The sequence below is a fragment of the Procambarus clarkii genome, chromosome 55 (genome assembly GCF_040958095.1).
Source record: "Procambarus clarkii isolate CNS0578487 chromosome 55, FALCON_Pclarkii_2.0, whole genome shotgun sequence".
Taxonomy (NCBI): Eukaryota; Metazoa; Arthropoda; class Malacostraca; order Decapoda; family Cambaridae; genus Procambarus; species Procambarus clarkii.
Genome location: NC_091204.1, coordinates 30,343,932 through 30,366,960, shown reverse-complemented (window position 1 = coordinate 30,366,960; position 23,029 = coordinate 30,343,932). Strand labels below are relative to the sequence as shown.

The 23,029-nt window shown below is 38.5% G+C and overlaps 1 protein-coding gene across 1 annotated transcript in view; it reads left to right on the top strand.

Moving 5' to 3' along the window:
• The first annotated feature begins 11,010 nt into the window (after positions 1-11,010).
• Positions 11,011-23,029, top strand: part of LOC138352925 (uncharacterized) — a 59,212-nt gene continuing 47,193 nt past the window's right edge. The window contains exon 1 of the mRNA XM_069305577.1: positions 11,011-11,259. The gene's annotated coding sequence lies outside the window, so the exon portion shown is untranslated. The remainder of the gene's footprint in view (positions 11,260-23,029) is intronic.

Genomic DNA, 23,029 nt, shown 5'->3' with positions numbered 1-23,029 from the left:
ACAGAAAATGCTCCCCAAAACCACGAGGACTGGAACAGCGCGCTCCAAGTACCCCCGACACGCGTCAAACTTCCGGGAAATTCCCCCCTTGAGGACTAGACACATGCGCGACACCTGACAGGTGGCAACTCCTACATCCACAACATGGCTTCACCCAAAACACACACACACAGCTCCCCAAAACCACGAGGACTGGAGCGACGCGCTCCACTTTCCTCCGACACATGTCATAACATCCGGGAAATTCCCCAAAAAACCTTTGAGGACTGGAGCGACGCATGACACCTGCCAGGTGCCACTCACGTGAGTGCCACCTGGCAGGTGGCGCGCGTCGCTCTAGTCCTCAACCACACTACTCAGTGCGAGATCTTGTTACCATGGGGTGACGAGAGTGCACTTGACTACTGACGAGAGATGACAGAGGGTCATTCTCCCCATCTGACTCGTAACTTGAGTCATTAGTCAGCTCTGCTGGGTCAGGAATTAGACTTGCTGAAGGCAATTCCAGTTCCTCCCTAGCATGGTAAATCTTCAACTTATTAATGTGGACAGTTCTTTCCACCTGATCCTCAAATACTCCCATTATGACAACATTGACAGGGCCGTCTTTCTTGGTCACTCTGTACGGCCCCCGCCATCTAGGAGCTAGTTTCCTACTGTGATTGGTGGGAGCAGCTTCATTGATTCTCAAGACCAGGCTGCCCTCCTTCAGTTTCAGAGGTTGTACATTACTGTCATAATAGTGAGCATATCTACCCCGTGCTTCTCTTGAAACCTCAGCTGCAACTCTCCAAGCATTCCTCTTTTTGTTCAGAACTTCTAAAGGATAATCCTCTCCATATGCAACATTGTGTCTGTTAAGCAGACCTGATGGGAAATTGCATGATTGACCAGTGAACAAAAGAAGGGGGTTGGGTATTAATAGACTGGCGGGTAGCAGTATTCAGAGCCAGCTGAACATAGAGTAGGTGTTCGTCCCATGAGTTTGCATCGCGTTCAGCAAGGATTGCAAGTATATCCTTAACTGAACGGTTGGTACGTTCAGTCATCCCGTTTGCCTGAGGGTGGTAAGCTGTTGTAAAGGCTGAGGTTGTCTCCAATATCTTACAAACTTCTCTAAATATATCCCCATTAAATTCTTGACCTCAGTCCGAAACTAAAACTTTAGGAGGTCCAAATACAGTTACGAACCTATTAAAAAATACTCGGGCAACAGTATGAGAATCCTTTTGAGGGATGGCGATCAAGGTGGTGTATCTGGCCAGATGGGCCACTAATACCAACACGTACCGATTGCCTGAATGGCTGCAATGGAGATCAATCAAATCAGCCCCACTCGGTCTAGCGGTTCTGAAATCTCCGGAAATTCCTGTAGTGAGGCTTGTGCCATAATTTCAGTAACACGATCAATAACGCTCCGAATATTACGTTCCTTTCTTATATTAAATCTCTGCTTGACACGAGGGCACCCAAGGGTAATTCACACGGCTTCCTTCTACAATTTCTCAAGCCCTCCAAGCCCTCCAACCCTCTCCAAGCCCTCCAACCCTCTCCAAGCCCTTCAAGCCCTCCGAGCCCTCCGAGACCTCCACGCCTCCAAGTCTCCAGCCCCACGAAGCCTCCAAGTCCTCCAGAGCAAGCAGACAAGCAGAGGTGCAGCATAATCCACTAAAGATCTGATGTGTGCAAGGTACATCATTTTAACAATCCTAACATTGGCACTATAGCCTGAGTGATAACCTGCAACAGCCTTGAGAGCTCGGAGCCTCTCTTTATACTGACGACAGAGTCTGAATACAACAGGACCATACAGTGGCACCTCAAGGCCAAGGTATTTGAATCTGTTAACATAGTCAAGCTGGGAGCCATCAGACAGTTGCATCTTGCGAACAGCTCCTCCCTGCCTGGGTGGGCGCCGATTGTGTATCTTTGTTTTCTCTGCTGAGATAACTAAACCTAGGTCCTGACATGAGTCTAATACAGAGTAAAAAGTGTTAAGAGTAAGAATGGTGGTGATGCAATGATGCACACTCCTTCCATGCATGAAGCCATATGGTTCTTATTCTATGGAGGAGACGCTAAGCGTGCTAGTGGCTTTACAAGAATGTAAAATCAACTCAATTTCTATGTTCTCTGTTAATCCCCAATGTACCTTCTTATATATAAATAAATAAATAAATAAATAAATAAATAAATAAATAATAAATAAATACTGTCAATGATATAATCGATAATTTTATACATTTTATGATAAACATTTTAACCCAGTTTTATCCAGTGCTCCCACATGTCCCTTAGGCTTGTATTTTAAATTATTTATGCTATTTGGTCTATAATTGTCACGCTATCACGGAATAAATCCACATATTGACTTAGATATCTCTGAAGTTACACAGTTTATGTAATTGACAAATTTTAACGTTCTCTGTGATTTTTGTTTGACAGAAAACGAGATACATTTACGGGGTGACTCTGCTGGTTAGTGACCTTGACACCTGTTGTACGAGGAGCACTCAATGACTTGCTATGGAACATATTACACTAACAATTAACAATACCCAAATTGAAAGCAAAGTAGTTGGAAAATTATTTTTGGTGTTCACATTGACAAGGAACTGAATTTCACTTGTCATATACGAAATATAGCAAAAATAAATGTCTCAAACAATAAGCATCGTAAATTTATGTATTTATTTATTTTATATATACAAGAAGGTACACTGGGTCAACGACTCAAAAGTCCCAGGTGTAAACGAAATTAAATCACAAGTTATAAAAGAACTGGCAGATGAACTGTGTCTCCCACTGAAATTAATATTCAGAAAATCTTGTATTAATAAGCATAGGTCTACACAGCAATATGCTGCTTCGCTATTCTATATGATGGATTACAAAGTGTAGATCAAAAACTAGCCACAAGTTCATCTAACCTCCCCACCTCACAGGAAGGCCAGTCATACACGGAATCAGGAGAGAATATGGAATGCCAGGCTGATCCACCAGTACACTAGCACAAGAATATCTTCCAATACACGTAAGTGTATGAAGTAGTCTCGGTGGTGTAGTGGTTAAGACTCGCCTGGCGTTTAGCTTGCGCTTTGTCCTGAGTTCGTATCCTGGCCGGGGAGGATTTACTGGACGCCGCCAATCCTTAACTATAGCCTTTGTTTACCCCTACAGTAAAATGGGTACCTGGTTGGTATTCCAGGGAACATAGCACTAAGGACCTGCCCGAAACGCTATGTGTGCTAGTGGCTTTACAACCATGTATGAACTCCTCCATATATAAATAATAATAATAATAATAATAATAAAAGTAGTTACAGAGCTCAAAATACCTCGTACCATTTGGTCTGAAATCATTGATAACAGGGCAGTCAGAGATGTTACAACATTCCCAGTGTTATGTTTAGGCCGGAAGTTAGTTAGTTTAGTTCATTTATTATGCACCCCATACCCATCTTGTGGGCGGTAGTGGAAAGGGTTACAGAGGCACATAATGGGCTCAGGGACTGAACCCCACAATTCATTTAGCTAAGCAAGTTACAATCTTGATGAGCTAGGTTACAAAATTCAGTATAAGTCGTCACATCAACAATGGGTTCGAGATCGACCTCAAGTACAGTTTCTAAATTAAGCAACTGACATATGTGGAGAGCTAGTGTCACAATTGATGTTTGTCCTGCACACCGCCCCCCATCCAGTGGGCAGCGGTGGATAGGTTACAATCAGTTACTACCTACAGTTAGGAAACTGGGGATATTTGGCTAAAATTTCTGGTAGCAGATCATTTTGAATGAAATATTTACACATCGCTGGAACATTGGTTATAGAATTGTCTCTGAATTCACGAATCTTTTCGCACTCCATCACATAGTGACGGAGGGTGTGCGAATAATTTTGTTGACACAGTTTACATTTGGTCAGGTCTACATCGGCAGATAATGAGAATTCCCAGAGATACTTGTAACCGAGTCTAAGCCGAGCAGTAGTAACATCTAGAAGTCTGCTGATTTTATTGGATGAACCATAGATGTGTGGCTCGTCTTGCATGATAGTATGATGATAGATGGAATTACTGGTGACGATTTTACTTTGCCTCAGATCTACAAGATCTTGTTGAAGTTCTCGGTGTACTGCTGCTCTCAGATTGCTCATTGACAATCAAAAAAAAATAAAAAATAAAATGTTTATTTAGGTAAGGTACATACATACAATAAATTTTTACAAAGATTGGTTGACTTATAGGTAGAGCTAGTACATACAATGCCTAAAGCCACTATTACGCAAAGCGTTTCGGGCATGATAAACTTAAATGACAAGCTTAATACTAATTGCGCATAATGAGTAGAATGAAAACAAGAAATGAAAACATAGCTGAAAAAGCAGCACAAATACAATTATGTCGACAAACAGCGCTCTTTAAAAAAAAACAGACATTGGTTGACAATAGAAGGGTAAGGTAGATTACAGGGAATTTATTAGGTATAGCTTCGTTTTTATCTTAAACTGGTTAAGAGAGGTACAGTCTTTAACATGGTTGGGAAGGTCAGATAATCCAAGGTGAATCCAAGGTTATACTCAACATCTCCTTTAAAGGCAGATTCTTTGAGTAACTTATCAGCTCTATCATGCATTCAGAGGACAACATGAGATGGAGACCACATGAAATGGACTCTGTTGCCATCCTTAATAATTGTGTTGTATTTGTGTCTAGCTTTGGACACGAGAATGTTACAGTTATGTCTTAAAGAGTTGAGAGCAATTAAGGATGATGAAGAGTCACTTACAATTAATGTATCAAGTTTGGAGACTTGTACACATTTCAGTGCAAGGATCAAGGCAAATAGTTCGGTCTGAAGGGTAGAGGCCCAGTTGTTTATACGGACTCCCCACTCAAAGTACAAGCCATCGCCCATTGTCAGGACAACTGCACTTCCAGCTGCACTTCCGTGGGGCGGTATAGGGAACTATCAATGTATATGATTTGAGAGAGAGAATGATCTGTGGACAGAGCATCAATATGCAGGAAAGCGCCGTAGTTGTCTCTCTTGGTACAAATCATAAGACTGATACATTTTGAGTTGAGTTCCAGTTTTAGTCATCCATTTGGAACAATGTTGACCTTCAATAAAGAAATTTTGGAGGGCTTCTGTGCAAGGGTTAGGATGAGTTAGCCTAAGCATTTTTATACCAATTTGACAGTTTATTTCAGTAACACAATCAACATCGCTCAGAATATTAAGTTCCTTTCTCATGTTAAGTATCTTTGTGGTACGAGGGCACCCAAGGATAATCTTCAAGGCTTCGTTCTGCAGTTTTTCAAGCCCCTCAAGCTTTCTTTCAGGCATCAAAACAAGCAGAGGTGCAGCATAATCCACTAAAGATCTGATGTATGCAAGGTACATCATTTTGACAATTACAAAAATACAAATACAAATATTTATTCAGGTAGAGTACATACATACAAGGTGAGATACAAAAGTTGATGGATTTATAGATAGAGCTAGTACATACAATGCCTAAAGCCACTATTACGCAAAGCGTTTTGGCCAGGAAAAACACTAAAGACTAAAACTTAATACTAATTGAGATTAAAGTATAAAATGTGTTGAGAAAAAATAAGAAAAAAATGAAAAGAGGGGGGGGGGGGAAACATGGCAGAAAAACAAAAACAAAAGTACAATTTGGTCAACAAACAGCATTGTTTAAAATCGTAGACATGGGTTGACATTTAGGGGTGAGGTAGGTTACAGGGAGTTAATTAGGTGGTACTTAGTTTTTATCTTAAACTGGTTGGGTGAGGTACAGTCTTTAACATAGTTGGGAAGGTCATTCCACATTCGAGGTCCCTTGATTTGTAAAGCATTTATAGTTTGACTAAGTCGCACTCTTGGAATATCAAATAAGTATTTGTTTTTGGTGTGGTGCTCATGGGATCTGTTACAACTTTCTAGGAAGCTTTTAAGGTCAGGATTGACATTACAGTTCAGCATTTTATATATATAAAATACACATGAGAGAATGTGCAGTGACTTAATATCTAACATATTCAGAGATTTGAGTAGGGGTACCGAGTGATGTCTGGGGCCAGAGTTAGATATTGTACTAATAGCAGCTTTGTGTTGGGTAATTAGAGGACGTAAATGATTTTGGGTAGTAGAACCCTAAGCACAAATACCATAGCTGAGATAAGGATAGATGAGAGAGTGAGAGTGTCACAAAGGCAGGGCGAGGTACATAATATCTGATCTTAGAAAGAATGCCAACAATTTTTGAAACTTTTTTGGGATATATTTAGAATGTGTCCCTGGAAATTCAGCTTGCGGACAATGAGAACGCCAAGGAATTTGCCATCTACTTTGTTACAAATTTGGGTATTGTTAATCCTGAGGTTTATTTGATTTGAGGATTTGCCAAACAAAATATAGAAAGTTTTGTCAATATTGAGGGTGAGTTTGTTGGCAGTTAGCCAGTGATGGACTTTATTTAGTTCAGTATTCACTGTGACATTTAGAGCAAGGGGGTCAGGACTGTCGTAAATGAAGGTCGTGCCGTCAGCAAATAGAATTGGTTTGAGATATTGGGAGGCATTTGGAAGATCATTAATGTAGATGAGAAAGAGGAGAGGGCCAAGTATGCTGCCCTAGTGAACACCAATGTTGATCTGTAGCGTGGGAGAAATTGAATTATTCACAGAAACATATTGGAGCCTGTCAGTAAGGTAAGACTTAATGTATTGCAGGGAGTGTCCTCTGACTCCATAATGTTGTAATATAAGAAGAAGGTTTTGGTGGTTGACAGTATCTAAAGCCTTACGCAGGTCCACAAATAACCCAACAGCGAACTCATTTTTATAAAGAGCTGCATGTATCAAGTTAATCATACTAATAAGCGCATCATTAGTGCTTTTTAGGGGTCTGAAGCCATACTGGCAAGAGCTAAGTATACTGTGTTTGGCTAGATAAAAGTAAAGGTGCTTGTAGATAAGTTTTTCAAATATTTTGGACAAGTTTGGCAGAATTGATATAGGTCTGAAGTTGTCAACATCAGTGGGATCACCACATTTGTGGACAGGGGTTACTCTTGCTTTTTTTAGAATTTCTGGAAAGGTTTGGAGTTCAAGTGACTTGTTGAAGAGCAATGCAATAGCAGGAGCTAAAGATCTGGAGGCTTTTTTGTAAATAAGGGTCGGTATCTCCTCAAGGGCACCAGACTTGGTTTTAAGGTTAAGGATTATGTCAGTAACATCAGTGGAATTAGTAGGCATTAGGTACAGAGACTGTGGATAGTAACCTGTAAGATTGTCCTGAATATTAGTACTGGACTGTACTAATTTGGACTTAACTCGACTGGACTTAAAGACTGTACCTCTCCCAACCAGTTTAAGATAAAAACAAAGTACTACCTTATTAACTCCATGTAACCTACCTCACCCCCAAAATGTCAACCCATGTCTACTAATTGAAACAATGCTGTTTGTTGACCAAATTGTATTTTTGCTTTTTTTTCTTCCAAGTTTACCCCGCCCCCTTTTTTCATTTTTTCTTATTTTTTCTCAACACAATTTATACTTTAATCTAAATTAGTATTAAGTTTTAGTCTTAGTGTTTTTCCTGCCCCGAAACGCTTTGTGTAATAGTGGCTTTAGGCATTGTATGTACTAGCTATATCTATAAATCTAAAAATTTTTGTATCTCACCTTGCATGTATGTACTCTACCTGAATAAATATTTGTATTTGTATTTGGAAGATGGAATATCATTTGCAAGGGTTAACCCAATGGAAGAGAAGAACCTATTGAACTCAAGAGCAGTGTCAGAGGCTGAAAGCTGACCATCATTATTTGTCAGGAATATTGGTTTGTTATTTAAAATCTTCTTTGATCCCAATATTTGTGAAATTGTGCTCCATGTTTTCATAATGTTTCCCTTTGTGTGGGTAAATTTATCTTCGTAGTATTTAATTTTGGCTCTCCTAATTATTTTAGATAGGAATGATGAGTAATTCTTTGAAAATTCTTTGGAAACGATTCCTAACCTATACTTGTTCTCAAGGTCATGTTTTTTATTAATGGATTTAAGTATCCCCTTTGTAAGCCAAGGATTATTTAGCCTTTTAGTTGTGACTTGTTTCGTTAGCATAGGACAGTGGGTGTTATAAAGGCTGAGAGTTTTTTGAAGAAAAGATTGCACTGCTAGGTTCTAGTAGGTCTAGTGATTAAGGGTATGAGGAAGCAGGAATTCATACAGTTGAGGAAGCTGGCAGCAGTAGGATGCTCAGGCTCGCAGAGGTCAATATTAAAGTCCCCTGCGATAATTAGATGTTTTTTGTTCAGTCTGTTATCTAGTATTAGATTTCTAAGGTTAGAGTTGAATTCGGACACATCAGTGTTAGGAATTCTATAGACTGCTCCCACAGACAGGACAGACTCAGCACCCTTGACTCTGAAACTAGCAGAGATATACTCCCCACAGCAGTCTCTAGTTCTAATTACTTTTAAGCATGTTAGTTCTTGGTGGTAGTAAAGAGCAGTACCACCACCTCTCTGAATTGGTCGACAGTTGTGAATTGCTGAGTAGTTAGGCATATTAAAGAGTTGAGTAGTATCCTCTTTTAACCACGTTTCAGTAAGTATAATAAAAGAGAATTTGTTGTCAATAGTTTCAATCAAGGCACTAACATCATCGAAGTGTTTGCTAAGTGATCTTACATTCAAGTTAATTACAGAGATATTGTGATTATGTGTTAATACATTGTTTACATCATGTGCTGTAAAATATTTGCAATTTTGATCATTAAAGTGATGATTGTCAAAGATAGTGGATAAGAGGTTTAGTTCTGGGTCTATACTTGTTTGCATAAGAAGGCTGGTTGCAGGAAAACAAGGCAAGAATGGCAATTACAAAACAAAATTTTGATATAAAAGGGGGGGGAATTAAAATATAAACAAGACCTATACAAGACAAACACAAAATGAACAAAAAGAAAATGAAGTAGATTGCTTACAAGTACTCTCAGGTACACTGTAAGTAATAATTTGCATTTTGAGACACAGACAAAGCCAGGGGTACAATGGAGTAAGCGAGTATGGCGAGGCTAGGCAACCTAGGTAATAAATGAAAGCAAAGAATAAAGTTGAATAATAAACATAGGCAAGTTTAATCTAATGATTATTAACAATAAATAGTTTAGTTATGATCCTATAATTAATAAGAACTAAAGAAACTATTAATGCACTCAATTAATTAAGTCCAGTAAATGACTAATATACATTAAATTAAAATTTACTTTAAAAAAGTGTAACAAAGAGACTTAGGATACGTAGCCCGCACTAGGTGACAAGGGGGTTAATTATGTTGACTCAATGAGAGGGATAATAAGGTGAGACAAACCACATTGGGAGAGGAAAGTGTTGAGGTTATTCTCATTAGCAATTGTAAACATTTTACCTCCTGAGGTCTTTCTCACTTTAATCACGCAATCTCTAACGAAGCACTGATGAATCACAGCTGGGTTTTGATGACGGATTTGACGCAGGCGGTGGAGGAGTTGCTGTCTTTTTCTAGTCAAGCACTCGTTGATGTAGATTCCCTTTCGTTGGGATGCAGCTGTCCGTACAAGATGCGATTTTATGGACTGGGAAGCTAGCTTGAGGCGAATTTTTCGCTGGTTCAGACCTGAAGGAATCTTTTTGCCTACTCTGTAGGCAGCAATAATGTCGGTTTTATTTAGAGTGACACACAATTCGTCTTTTATGAGAGCTTGAACTATTTCAATACACTTTTCACCTTCACGTTCCACAGGAATATTTTGGGATGACACAATAACATAGTCAAGCAGCTTTTGCTAGTCCTGTTCATCCTGGGAGATGGAATGTTGGGCAGATGACACATTTGCAGATGACACTAAGATCTATGATAAAGAAGGAAGTGAAAGTGATATTGAGACCTTACAAAGAGATCTACATGAACTCCACCAATGGTCAGATAACTGGCAAATGCTCTTTAATGTCGATAAATGCAAGACCTTGCCTGTAAGGCATAACATTCCACGTCACAACTACCAAATTGCCAGCACTACCTTACAACAGATAGATGAAGAATGCGACATTGGAATCAGAATCCATCATTCACTAAAAGTTGCACAACAAGTGGGAGCGGCAGTAAAAAAAGTGAACCAAACCTTGGGAATAATCAAGCGTGCCTTTACCTTCAAATAAACTAAAGTAGTCCTTCAATTGTATAAGTCTCTGGTGCGCCCCCACCTGGATTATTGCATACAGGCATTGAGACCTTATCTTCAGAAAGACATAGCTGCTCTGGAGAAGATGGAACACCGGGCAACAAAAATCATACCAGAGCTTAGTCATCTCTCGTATCAGGAAGGGTTGAGGGCCACTGGCCAAACAACACAGCAAACCAGGCATGACAGGGCGGAGCTTATTTATTTATTTATTTATTTATTTATTTATTTATTTATTTATGCATATACAAGAATGTATATAAGGAATGTGAGGATACAAATATGGTAATTACAGTCTTGTAAAGCCACTAGCACGCGCAGCGTTTCGGGCAGGTCCTTAATCTAAGAAAGCTCATCGAAACACTTAAAATACTCAACAATTTGGACGATGTTGATCCAGACACTTTCTTCTAAAGGTCAGATGTAACACGAACGAGGAGCAACGGGTTCAAGCTCAACAAGCCACAATGTAGGACAGAAAACAGGAGAGGCTTTTTCTCCCGTATGGTGGTAAACCCGTGGAACAGCCTACCCGCCAAAGAGTAGATAAGGTAAACGCCAAAACTCTACTGGGTTTTAAAATACAGATAGAAAAGATCGTCCAGGCAAATGGGTAGGACCTTTGACAAGCCGCCAACTTCCTGTCCTCGTTGAGACCACCAATATTAGTGTCTCTCAAGTAAATTAAACGTCGGCAAAGATCAGTAACCAAAGAAAATGGGAAGAGCACCATGGCGGCTAAGCGAGCGAGCGAGTGACGTCATCACAACAAAGGTTGCTATAGACGTGTACATGACTCGTGAAGTTCGCCTGTCTTAAAGACCTGTGTCCACAATACCCGCCAAATTGTCCCTCCCACAGTACTCTCAGGACACTTATGGCAGTGTAAGTGTGTGGTGAGGCCACACCACTGAAGACATTGAGGATATACCACGAGGGAGAGACAAAACTGTTGAAGGAAGGAGTCACTGGCTCCACCTGACCACCTTGTTCCTCGCACTCTCATCATCCTCCGTAAGTACTGGAGTGCATTACCTGGTTGATGGGGTTCTGGGAGTTCTTCTACCTCCCAAGCCCGGCCCGAGGAAAGGCTCGACTTGTGAGAGTTTGGTCCACCAGGCTGTTGCTTAGAGCGGCCCACAGGGCCACATACCCACCACAGCCCAGTTGATCCGGAACTTCTCTTAGAAAACAGTCCAGTTTTCTCTTGAAGATGTCCACGGTTGTTCCGGCAATATTTCTTATAGTCACTGGGAGAACGTTGAACAACCGTGGACCTCTGATGTTTATACAGCGAAGAGTTAATGGTGACATGATAGAGGTTTACAAGTGGATGAACGGACACAACTAAGGGGATATTAATAGGGTATTAAAAGTATCAGCACAAGACAGAACACGAAACAATGGGTATAAATTGGATAAATTTAGATTTAGGAAAGACTTAGGTAAATACTGGTTCGGTAACAGGGTTGTTGATTGTTGATTTGTAGAACCAATTACCGCGTAACGTGGTGGAGGTGGGGTCCCACGATTGTTTCAAGCGCGGGTTGGACATGTAAATGAGTGGGATTGGGTGGTTATAGATAGGAGCTGCCTCGTATGGGCCAATAGGCCGTCTGCAGTTGCCTTTGCTCTTATGTTCTTATGTTCTCTGATTGTGCCTATGGCATCTCTGCTCTTCACTGGTTCAATCCTGCATTTTCTTCCATATCATTCACTCCAGTACGTTGTTATTTTACTGTGTAGATTTGGGACCTGGCCCTCCAGTATTTTCCATGTGTATATTATTTGGTATCTGTCGTCTCCATTCTAGAGAGTACATTCGGAGAGCTTTGAGACGATCCCAATAATTTAGGTGTTTTATCTCAACGATGCGTGCCGTATATGTTCTCTGTATTCCCTCTATTTCAGCAATCTCTCCTGCTCTGAAGTGGGAAGTGAGTACTGAGCTTTCTGCTCCATCATTGTCTGCTCCAACATTGTCTTACACCCCCAACATACAATTGTTAATAATAAAAATAATAAAAATTTATTTAGGAAAAGTATATACATAGTTGCAGAGTTACAGTACAAACATTCTGTTTGATTTAAAGATAAAGGTAGTACATACAATACCTAAAGCCACTAGTACGCATAGCATTTCGGGCAAGGTGAGGTGGGGAAAAAAAACACTTAGACTAAAACTTAATAGTAATTGAGCTTAAAGTATAATTGCATTGAAAGAAAAAAATAAAAATAATAAAAGATGAAAAAAGGGGGGAAACATGGTACAAAATTGCCAATATACAAGTTGGTCAACAAACAGCATTTTTTTTTCTTCAACAAAAATGTTGGGGTATGGAAATAGGACTATGGAATTGTTGGAGGTGTAATGTAGGCCAGTAGAATTGTTGGGGTAAATTATATGCCTGGCATTGTTGGGGTGTGGACATTGGCCTATCGAATAATGATAACTTTTATAATAATAATAATGAGAAATTCCACTGGGACTGTGTAGTGTTGCAAACCCATGACCAAGGCATTGCCAGCTGCATACTCTACTACTGTACCACCACTGACTTTCTTACAATCGGATTTCTACTGATATCACAGGAAGTCCTGAAGCCAGTCCAAGTTTTATGTAAGACCCCAAGCACTCAGGTGAAGGATAAAGTACTGTAGTTCAACACTGTACGCACAACTTCAGATACACAGAAAATCACACTAAGGTGATATACATCAATGAACAATCCGCTGAGGCTGTGAGGTGATGCAAACATTGCAGGTTTGCATCATTTCACAGCCCGAGGGAATTTTCTCATTGATGTATATCACTTTAGTGTGATTTTCTGTGTAAATAATAATAATAATATTATTATTATTATTTATTCAAAAGATTGTGTGTACAAAGAACATAAGAATATTGTTCAATTGAAGGGACAGAAGTTACGCATACTAATGAAGCCACTATTATGCAAAGCGTTTCGGGCAAAATTAATAATAATATAGAAATTTTTTAATTAAAGTTGTGACGGGATAAAACACTTAATACTATTAGAGAAGTAAGCTAACAAAATGAGAATGTTCAAGGAAAATAAAAAATGAATATAAGGAAGGTGATACTTAAGGATGACAAGCATAGACTATTACATTATGGAGTCAGTAGTTCTAGCAACAGTACAGTAGTTTATTTACATTAATTACAGGATGGAAATACAAGGTCTAATTCAGAAAAGCAAGTGAACTGCTCCTCATAACATTTTCTTTGAACATATCAGAACATAGAGTAACATACTATAATTTAAGGTTAATTTGGCCAACAGTTTCAAATAACCAAGACCATAAAGGACACGAGTAAACACTTTATCAAAGAAATGCATGAAATTAGATGACATTAAATGTAGATAGTAAATGTAGAAACTAAATGTGTGTACTCGCTTGAATGAACTATATGGGGCATAGCCGATTCATTCCAGTGTGGAATTCATTCCATCCATTCGGCCCCAGCAACTCCCTTCCCCCCAAAAAAAAATATACAATCACATTAATGCATATGCCAGTCCACATTTGCCTTATGAAAAATTTAAATAATAAAGAATTTGAATTGCAATGAAATAAATTGATATTGCACATTACAGTACTGTACTTACCCTATCAGTTGAGTTGTGTAGTGCAAACTTTGTTAGCCTTAATATCCTGAGAGTGCCACACATGTGAATATAAATTGTTTAAAGAACAGTAACTTTTCTAACAAATGTACATTATACACTACAGTCTGTACATAAAGTACAGACCACTAGAATCACACTACTGCAGTACACTTATATCATATAAACTACACTTTGTACATTTAATGTCATTAGAATTGTGCTGTACAGCTCAATTGTTACTCTCAGGTAAGTTATGGCTAGTGCTGGGTGCTGGTCTAGTGGCCTGGACATCCTCAGAAGGAGTGTCCTTGCTAGTGCTGGGTGCTAGTCCAGTTGCCTCAGCATCCTCGGAAGGTGAGTCCTTGCTAGTGCTGGGTGCTGGTCCAGTTGCCTGGACATCCTTTGAAGGTGAGTCCTTGCTAATGCTGGGTGCTAGTCCAGTTGCCTAGGCATCCTCGGAAGGTGAGTCCTTGCTAGTGCTGGGTGCTGGTCCTGTAGGCCTACTGTGAAACTGTACCAAAAACTTTTGAATCTTAGATTGTTTCTTTGTCGTGTGCTTCATTATAATATCTTTCATGTCCCTTAGGTGCAGGTAATAATCTGTCAGTTCTTCATTATCAGTTACAACAACCAAATCAAGCAGATCATTAACCTTTTGCAATGATGCAGCATATGGAATAGGTAACACTATCATCTTCCTCTTCCACATCTTCATCATTATTACCAGTAACACACTGGATAATCTCATTATCAGTTAATTCACTATAACCTGGATCATCAGCATCATTACCTAACCACTCATTCACATCAGAAAGTTGCAAACCTTCCTCACCTGCATCTCTGAATGTCTCAAAAATCGCATTATCAAAGCCCTCAAAATCATAGTAATCTTCATCTTCATTCTAACCAGGTACCGGACTCAGAATTTTATTCCATGCATTCTTTAATGTGGTGACCTTTAACTCACTCCATTCTATGGCCTAGTTGTAAATTGCATCTTTAATTGAACATTTCTTGAAGTTTTCTAATGTTCTACTAGCCTTTGTATGAACAAATCCACAAGGGCCGTGATAAGGATTCGAACTTGCATCTGAGAGCATACTTTTTATCCTTATTAGTCACTGTGTTGCTCGGGCTCTAAATATGGATACCCCCTGTGTGCAGGAAATAAATTCTTGGCAAAATTTTTTTTTTCTTTTAATGTTAAAATAAAGTCTCTGATCACGGGAAACTAAAAAATAAATATTGTATGTAATTCCCTAAGTGTAGTTACAGGATGAAAACTATGCTCGTGGTGTCCCGTCTTCCCAGCACTCTTTGTCATATAACGCTTTGAAACTACTGACGGTCTTGGCCCCCACCACCTTCTCCCCTAACTTGTTCCAACCGTCTACCACTCTGTTTGCGAAAGTGAATTTTCTTATATTTCTTTGGCATCTGTGTTTAGCTAGTTTATATCTATGACCTCTTGTTCTTAAAGTTCCAGGTCTCAGGAAATCTTCCCTATCGATTTTATCAATTCCTGTTACTATTTTGTATGTAGTGATCATATCACCTCTTTTTCTTCTGTCTTCTAGTTTTGGCATATTTAATGCCTCTAACCTCTCCTCGTAGCTCTTGCCCTTCAGTTCTGGGAGCCACTTAGTAGCATGTCTTTGCACCTTTTCCAGTTTGTTGATGTGCTTCTTAAGATATGGGCACCACACATCTGCTGCATATTCTAGCTTTGGCCTAACAAAAGTTGTGAACAATTTCTTTAGTATATCGCCATCCATGTATTTAAAAGCAATTCTTAAGTTAGAAAGCGTGGCATAGGCTTCTCGCACAATATTCTTTATGTGGTCCTCAGGTGATAGTTTTCTATCTAGAACTACCCCTAGATCTCTTTCTTTATCAGAATTCTTTAAAGATTTCTCACATAATATATAGGTTGTGTGGGGTCTATGTTCTCCTATTCCACATTCCATAACATGGTATTTATTAACATTAAATTCCATTTGCCAAGTGGCACTCCATATACTTATTTTGTCCAGGTCTTCTTGAAGGGCATGACAATCATCTAAGTTTCTTATCCTTCCTATTATCTTAGCATCATCAGCAAACATGTTCGTATAATTCTGTATACCAACTGGTAGATCATTTATGTAGACAATAAACATCACTGGTGCAAGAACTGAACCCTGTGGTACTCCACTTGTGACATTTCTCCAGTCCGATACATTGCCTCTGATCACAGCCCTCATTTTTCTATCAGTCAGAAAATTTTTCATCCATGTTAGAAGCGTACCTGTCACTCCTCCAATATTTTCCAGTTTCCAGAACAACCTCTTATGTGGAACTCTGTCGAAAGCCTTTTTTAGGTCCAGATAGATGCAGTCAACCCAACCATCTCTTTCCTGTAATATCTCTGTTGCTCGATCATAGAAACTGAGTAAATTCGATACACAGGATCTTCCAGATCGAAAACCATACTGTCTATCTGATATTATATCATTTCTCTCCAGGTGTTCTACCCATTTAGATTTAATTATTTTCCCAATATTTTGACTATTACACTTGTCAATGATACCGGTCTATAATTAAGGGGGTCTTCCCTGCTTCCACTTTTGTAGATTGGAACTATGTTAGCCTTTTTCTATACATCAGCTACAACTCCTGTAAACAGGGATGCCTGAAAAATCAGTTGAAGAGGAATGCTGAGCTCAGGTGCACATTCTCTCAGAACCCATGGTGAAACTCCATCTGGACCAACTGCTTTGTACTTATTTAGCTCCTTGAGCATTTTTTCCACTTCGTCTCTAGACACCTCTATGTGCTCTATGTTGTTCTCTGGAATTCTTATTATATCTGGTTTCCTGAAGATTTCATTTTGTACAAACACACTTTGGAACTTTTCGTTTAATGTTTCACACATTTCCTTTTCATTTTCCGTGAATCTATTTCCCATTTTCAACCTCTGAATATTATCCTTTACCTGCAATTTGTTGTTTATGAATTTATAGAATAGACCTGGTTCTGTTTTACATTTGTCTGCAATGCCTTTTTCAAAATTTCTTTCTGCCTCTCTCCTCACTGCCGTGTAGTTGTTTCTCGCATCTTTGTATCGCTGGTATGTTTGGGGGTTTGGCCTCTTCCTGTATTGATTCCATTTTTGTGTCTTTTGGTCTCTGGCCCTCTCGCACTTTCTGTTGAACCAATCCCATTTCCTAGTTCTGCTTCTCTGTTTTGGTATAAATTTTTTTGTGCCTTTATCATATATTTCACAAAACCTGACATACATCTCATTCACTTCCTTGCCTAGCAACAAGTCTGTCCAATTATACTCACTAAAAAATTTTCTAATGTTGCCATAATGTCCTCTCCTAAAGTCAGGTTTTTCATTTGCATTGACCGTCATATTTTCTTCCAGATTATAACGCATTGCATACTTTATTCCCAAAAAGACATGGTCACTTTTACCCAAGGGAGGAAGGTACTGAATGTCAAATATTTCTTCCTCCTTCTTGGTTAATATCAAATCTAGCATGGAGGGAACGTCCCCTTTAATCATAATTAATTTAATCATAATTAATTAATCAAATCCTCTAATCAGATAAATCTCAAAATAAACAATACCCAAATTTGTAACAAATTAGATGGCAAATTCCTTGGCGTTCTCATCGACCACAAGCTGAATTTCCAGGGACACATTCTAAATATATCAAAAAAATTTTCAAAAACTGTTGGCATTCTTTCTAAGATCAGATATTATGTACCCCACCCTGCCCTGGTTACTCTCTATTACTCCCTCATCTATCCATACCTCAACTATGGTATTTGTGCTTGGGGTTCTACTACCCAAAATCATTTATGTCCTCTAATTACCCAACACAAAGCTGCTATTAGGACAATATCCAACTCTGGCCCCAGACATCACTCGGTACCCCTACTCAAATCTCTGAATATGTTAGATATTAAGTCACTGCACATTCCCTCTTGTGTATTATACATATATAAAACGCTGAACTGTAATGCCAATCCTGACCTCAAAAGCTTCATTGAAGGTTGTAACAGAACCCACGAGCACCACACCAGAAATAAATACAGTTTTGATATTCCTAGAGTACGACTTAATCAAACTAGAAATGCTCTGCAAATCAAGGGGCCCAGAATGTGGAATGACCTTCCCAACCATGTTAAAGACTGTACAGTACCTCTCTCAACCAGTTTAAGATAAAAACTAAACACTACCTAATAAATTCCCTGTAACCTACCTCAACTCCTCTATTGTCAACCCATGTCTGTTATTTTTTTTAATCAACACTGTCAACCTATTGTATTTGTGCTGCTTTTTCAGTCATGTTCCCCCCTTTTTTTTTTATCTTTATTTATATTTGTTCTCAACACTTTTTATTCTTTATGCTCAATTAGTATTAAGTTCTAGATATTAATGTTTTTCTTGACCGAAACGCATTGCGTAATAGTGGCTTTAGGCATTGTATGTACTAGCTCTATCTATATATCAATCCATTAATGTAACATCACTTGTATGTATGTACCTTACCTGAATAAACATATTTATTTATTTATTTATTTCCCTCATCCTCGTAGCTTGTTTAACTGACATACTTTAGCTGTGATGGAGCTGGGAAGTTGAGCAAATTTTGGGCACTGGGCGTTGGAGCGCTCAGGGTTCATCGCTATGCTCAAAATTATGGGGCTTATATATGTGACATATATATATATATATATATATATATATATATTTATATATTTATTTATTTATTTATTTATATATATATATATATATATATATATATATATATATATATATATTTATATATTTATTTATTTATTTATATATTTATATACAAGAAGGTACATTGGGTTTGTGAGAATACATAGCATGGTATTTACAATCTTGTCAAGCTGCAAATATGCACAGCGTTTCGGGCAGGTCCTTAATCTAACAGATAATTTTAAGTAGGTAAATTCTAGCAGAATTAATAAAATGTTAACAGATACATTGCAAGAAAAAAATGAGATGAGAGAGATTAGTAGGTATATTAAAGCTCTGATTGATTGCATTGACAGCTTGATTGGTAATTAAAACAAAGATTAATAGGCACGATACAGCAAATTGATAGCGCATATAAGAAGACAGCAATGATCACAATGTAAAGTTGTTTGGATTGGGTACATCAAGATTGGGAGATTGGGTAGCAATAGATACAGTGCAATTTTAAAGCAACAAGCTAGAAAACTATGAAGATGAAATTAGGTACTTTTTAGTTTTGTTTTTGAATGACGCCAAAGTTTGACAGCTTTTCAATTCATTAAGGAGTGAGTTCCATAGACTAGGTCCCTTTATTTGTATAGAGTGTTTACTCTGATTAAGTTTGACTGGGGATATCACAGAGATATTTATTTCTGGTGTGGTGATAATGGGTCCTATTACATCTGTCCAGGGAGAGTTTCAGTGCAGGATTTGCATTTAAGAACAGGGTTTTGTAAATGTAGTTGACACAAGAGAATGTGTGGAGTGAGATTATATTTAGCATGTTTAGGGAGTTAAACAAGGGGGCTGAGTGTTGTCTGAAAGCAGAATTGGTTATTATTCTGATAGCAGATTTTTGCTGGGTAATGATGACTTGAGGTGGTTTGCAGTGGTTGAACCCCATGCACAGATACCATAATTAAGATAGGGATAGATAAGTGCATAATATAGTGAGATGAGAGCAGAGTTAGGTACATAATATCTGATTTTGGAGAGTATACCAACTGTTTTAGAGACTTTCTTAGTTATGTGTTGTATGTGGGTGCTGAAGTTGAGTCTCTTGTCTAGGAATAGGCCATGAAACTTTCCATCATTTTTATTACTAATGTTAACATTGTCTATCTGAAGCTAAATTGCATTTGTAGATTTGCTTCCAAATAGGATGTAGTAGGTCTTTTCTATGTTAAGTGTTAGTTTGTTGGTTGACATCCATAAGTGGACTTTTTTTTAGTTCATTATTAACAACATTATTTAGTGTATGTAGGTTGGGGTTAGAATAGATGAGGGTAGTATCAGCCAACAATATAGGTTTCAGAATGTTAGAGACATTAGGCAGATCATTGATGTACTGTATATAAGAAATAGGAGAGGTCCCAAGATGCTGCCCTGTGGCACTCCAACGGTTATTGCTAGAGTGGGAGAGGTTATATCATTAATGGCTACACATTGGTGTCTATCACTAAGATAGGATTGGATATAGTCCAGGGCATGGCCTCGGATTCCATTGTAACACCGTTAAGGTGTTTTGTTTTGTTGTATTTAATATATATATATATATATATATATATATATATATATATATATATATATATATATATATATATATATATATATATATATATATATATATATATATATATATATATATATATATATATGTCGTACCTAACAGCCAGAACGCACTTCTCAGCCTACTATGCAAGGCCCGATTTGCCTAATAAGCCAAGTTTTCATGAATTAATTGTTTTTCGATTACCTAACCTACCTAACCTAACCTAACCTAACTTTTTCGGCTACCTAACCTAACCTAACCTATAAAGATAGGTTAGGTTAGGTTAGGTAGGGTTGGTTAGGTTCGGTCATATATCTACGTTAATTTTAACTCCAATAAAAAAAATTTACCGCATACATAATGAAATGGGAAGCTTTATCATTTCATAAGAAAAAAATTTGAGAAAATATATTAATTCAGGAAAACGTGGCTTATTAGGCAAATCGGGCCTTGCATAGTAGGCTGAGAAGTGCGTTCTGGCTACTAGGTACGACATATATATATATATATATATATATATATATATATATATATATATATATATATATATATATATATATATATTAGTTCATGAGTCACAGACAAGGATTTGAAAGGCGCCATTCAGTTGGCCTGAAACTCACACCTCTAAGTGTTAATGACCTCAAGTTGACCTGAGGTCAGCTCAAGCAAATTTCACCTTGCTTCTGCTAGTCTGATAATTGTAGCCTGATAGCCTTCAAACAAGCCGCCAGTTTTAGGTGTGGCTTGGTAGAGTGCCTGGGGCTATCTACTTGTGGGCGGAGTTAGCTACTAGGTTTCCCAATATATACTCGGAGAGCTGTAGATTCGGGAGGATAAGCAATAGGAGAACGGCCAGCATAGCAGAACAGAGGACAGCATAGCCAGGGAGGCTGTCAGCTGGACGGGGCGGGACTGTTCCTGTCAACTACAGTCCCCCCTCCCTCTCTATCCAGCTATTGACAGACACTCGGCGAGTTGAACATGGAAGGTGACTTAGTCGTGTTTACTAGTGTTGTGTGACTAGCAGGGGGCAGACAATGGTAATGGTCTCAAATTCTTGGGTAGTGGCTCACTTTGTAATTTAATAGTGAACCTTCAGTTTGTTTGCTTGAATTATGATATCTATCCTTTTAAATATACTTGATGAATTTATTGAGAAATTCACTTACTTTTAATCTGATTTTAATTGTTCCTAGATTTGGGATTTTTGGATACAATATGCAAACTAAAGTGTAGAGTACTCTTGAGACTATGGGATTAAAGAATCTTGCCTGGAACATGATTCCCGTTGACATATGCTAATAACATCTTTTGATACAGACAAGTTCCATTCCTTGTCATGTATGTACTGTCTAGAATGGATGGTGGCAGCACTACTACTTCTACAGTCTACTTTTGTACTTTACACACCTACCCTTCTACCTCTACCTCCACTCATCTCCGTACTCTCTCTCTTCTCCCTCCGCCCCTCTCCAAACTCTCCCTTTCAACTGACAACCCTCCTCACTCCTCCCACCTCCCTACCTCTCTCACCCGAAACCCTCACTCATTACTTCATTATCCATTTCTTCCCTTTTGGTTCTCGTATACGTTTGTGGCATTGAAATGGTTCTGGAGTTTCTCTAGAGTTTGCGGGTAGCTGATCAATTTACGGTGCCTTGTAGTTGTAGCACCTAGGTAATCAAATACCTGGGTTACGAGGTGTTGAGCAAGAGAGGTTGCAGTAGGAACTCTGGGGGGAACTCTAGAGTAGTTGACTAACTGGGGGGCGAACTAATGGACTAAAGAGAGCTATTTCCCCCACCCTCCGTTACACCATAATGATGGAGTTTACGTAAGAGGTAGTTGTGATTAACAGTATCAAAGGCCTTTCTCAGGTCAATGAAGAGTCCAATCGGAAACTCATTTTTGTCAAGGGCTGAGTAAATTATATCAGGGAGACTAATAATTGTATCGTTGGTACTCTTTAGGGAGCAGAAGCCAAACTGACAGGGGCTGAGTATGTCAAATTTTACGAGGTAGGAGTAGAGCTGTTTGTAGATAATTTTTTCAAATATTTTTGATAGTATGGGTTGGTTTGATATTGGTCTATAATTGTTTATGTCTGCCGGATTGCTTCCTTTATGAACTGGTGTTACTCTTGCTTTTTTAAGGATATCAGGGAAGGTATGACACTCAAGGGATTTGTTGAACAGCAGAGCTATGGGTGGCGCAAGGGCATGGGAGGAGCTCTTGTATACAGTGGATGGGATATCACTGATGTTCCCAGCTTTGGTTTTTAGTGAGTGTATGATGGACACAACATCTGTCGGGCTGACTGGTGAAAGGAGAAGAGAGTTTGGATAGCTGCCTGAGAGATATGTATTGATATGTGTCTGAGTCTGTTGGATTTTACTGGCAAGGTTAGCACCAGCCGATGAAAAGAAGCTATTAAATTCATTTGCCATTTTAAATCAGTTGACACTGTGTAGCTATCCTTAGAGAGTGTTATCTGGTTGTGGGAGTGTCGTTTTGTTCCTAGGATATTAGAGATGGTTTTCCATGTGTTTTTCATGTTGCCTTTTGCTTCTTTGAATCTATTCACATAATATGAAAGTTTAGCTTTTCTTATGATACTGGTAAGCACTGATGAGTACCTTTTAACTACTTCCTTTGTAACTAGGCCAATTCTAGATTTCTTTTCATATTCAAGTTTTTTGTTGATTGATTTGAGTATGCCACTTGTGAGCCACGGATTGTTTATTCTTTTGTCAGTTACTTGTTTGATAAGGAGGGGACAGTGAGTATTGAAGAAGTTTAGAGTTTTGGAGAGAAAGAGGTTAGTTAATGAGTTTATATCCTGTG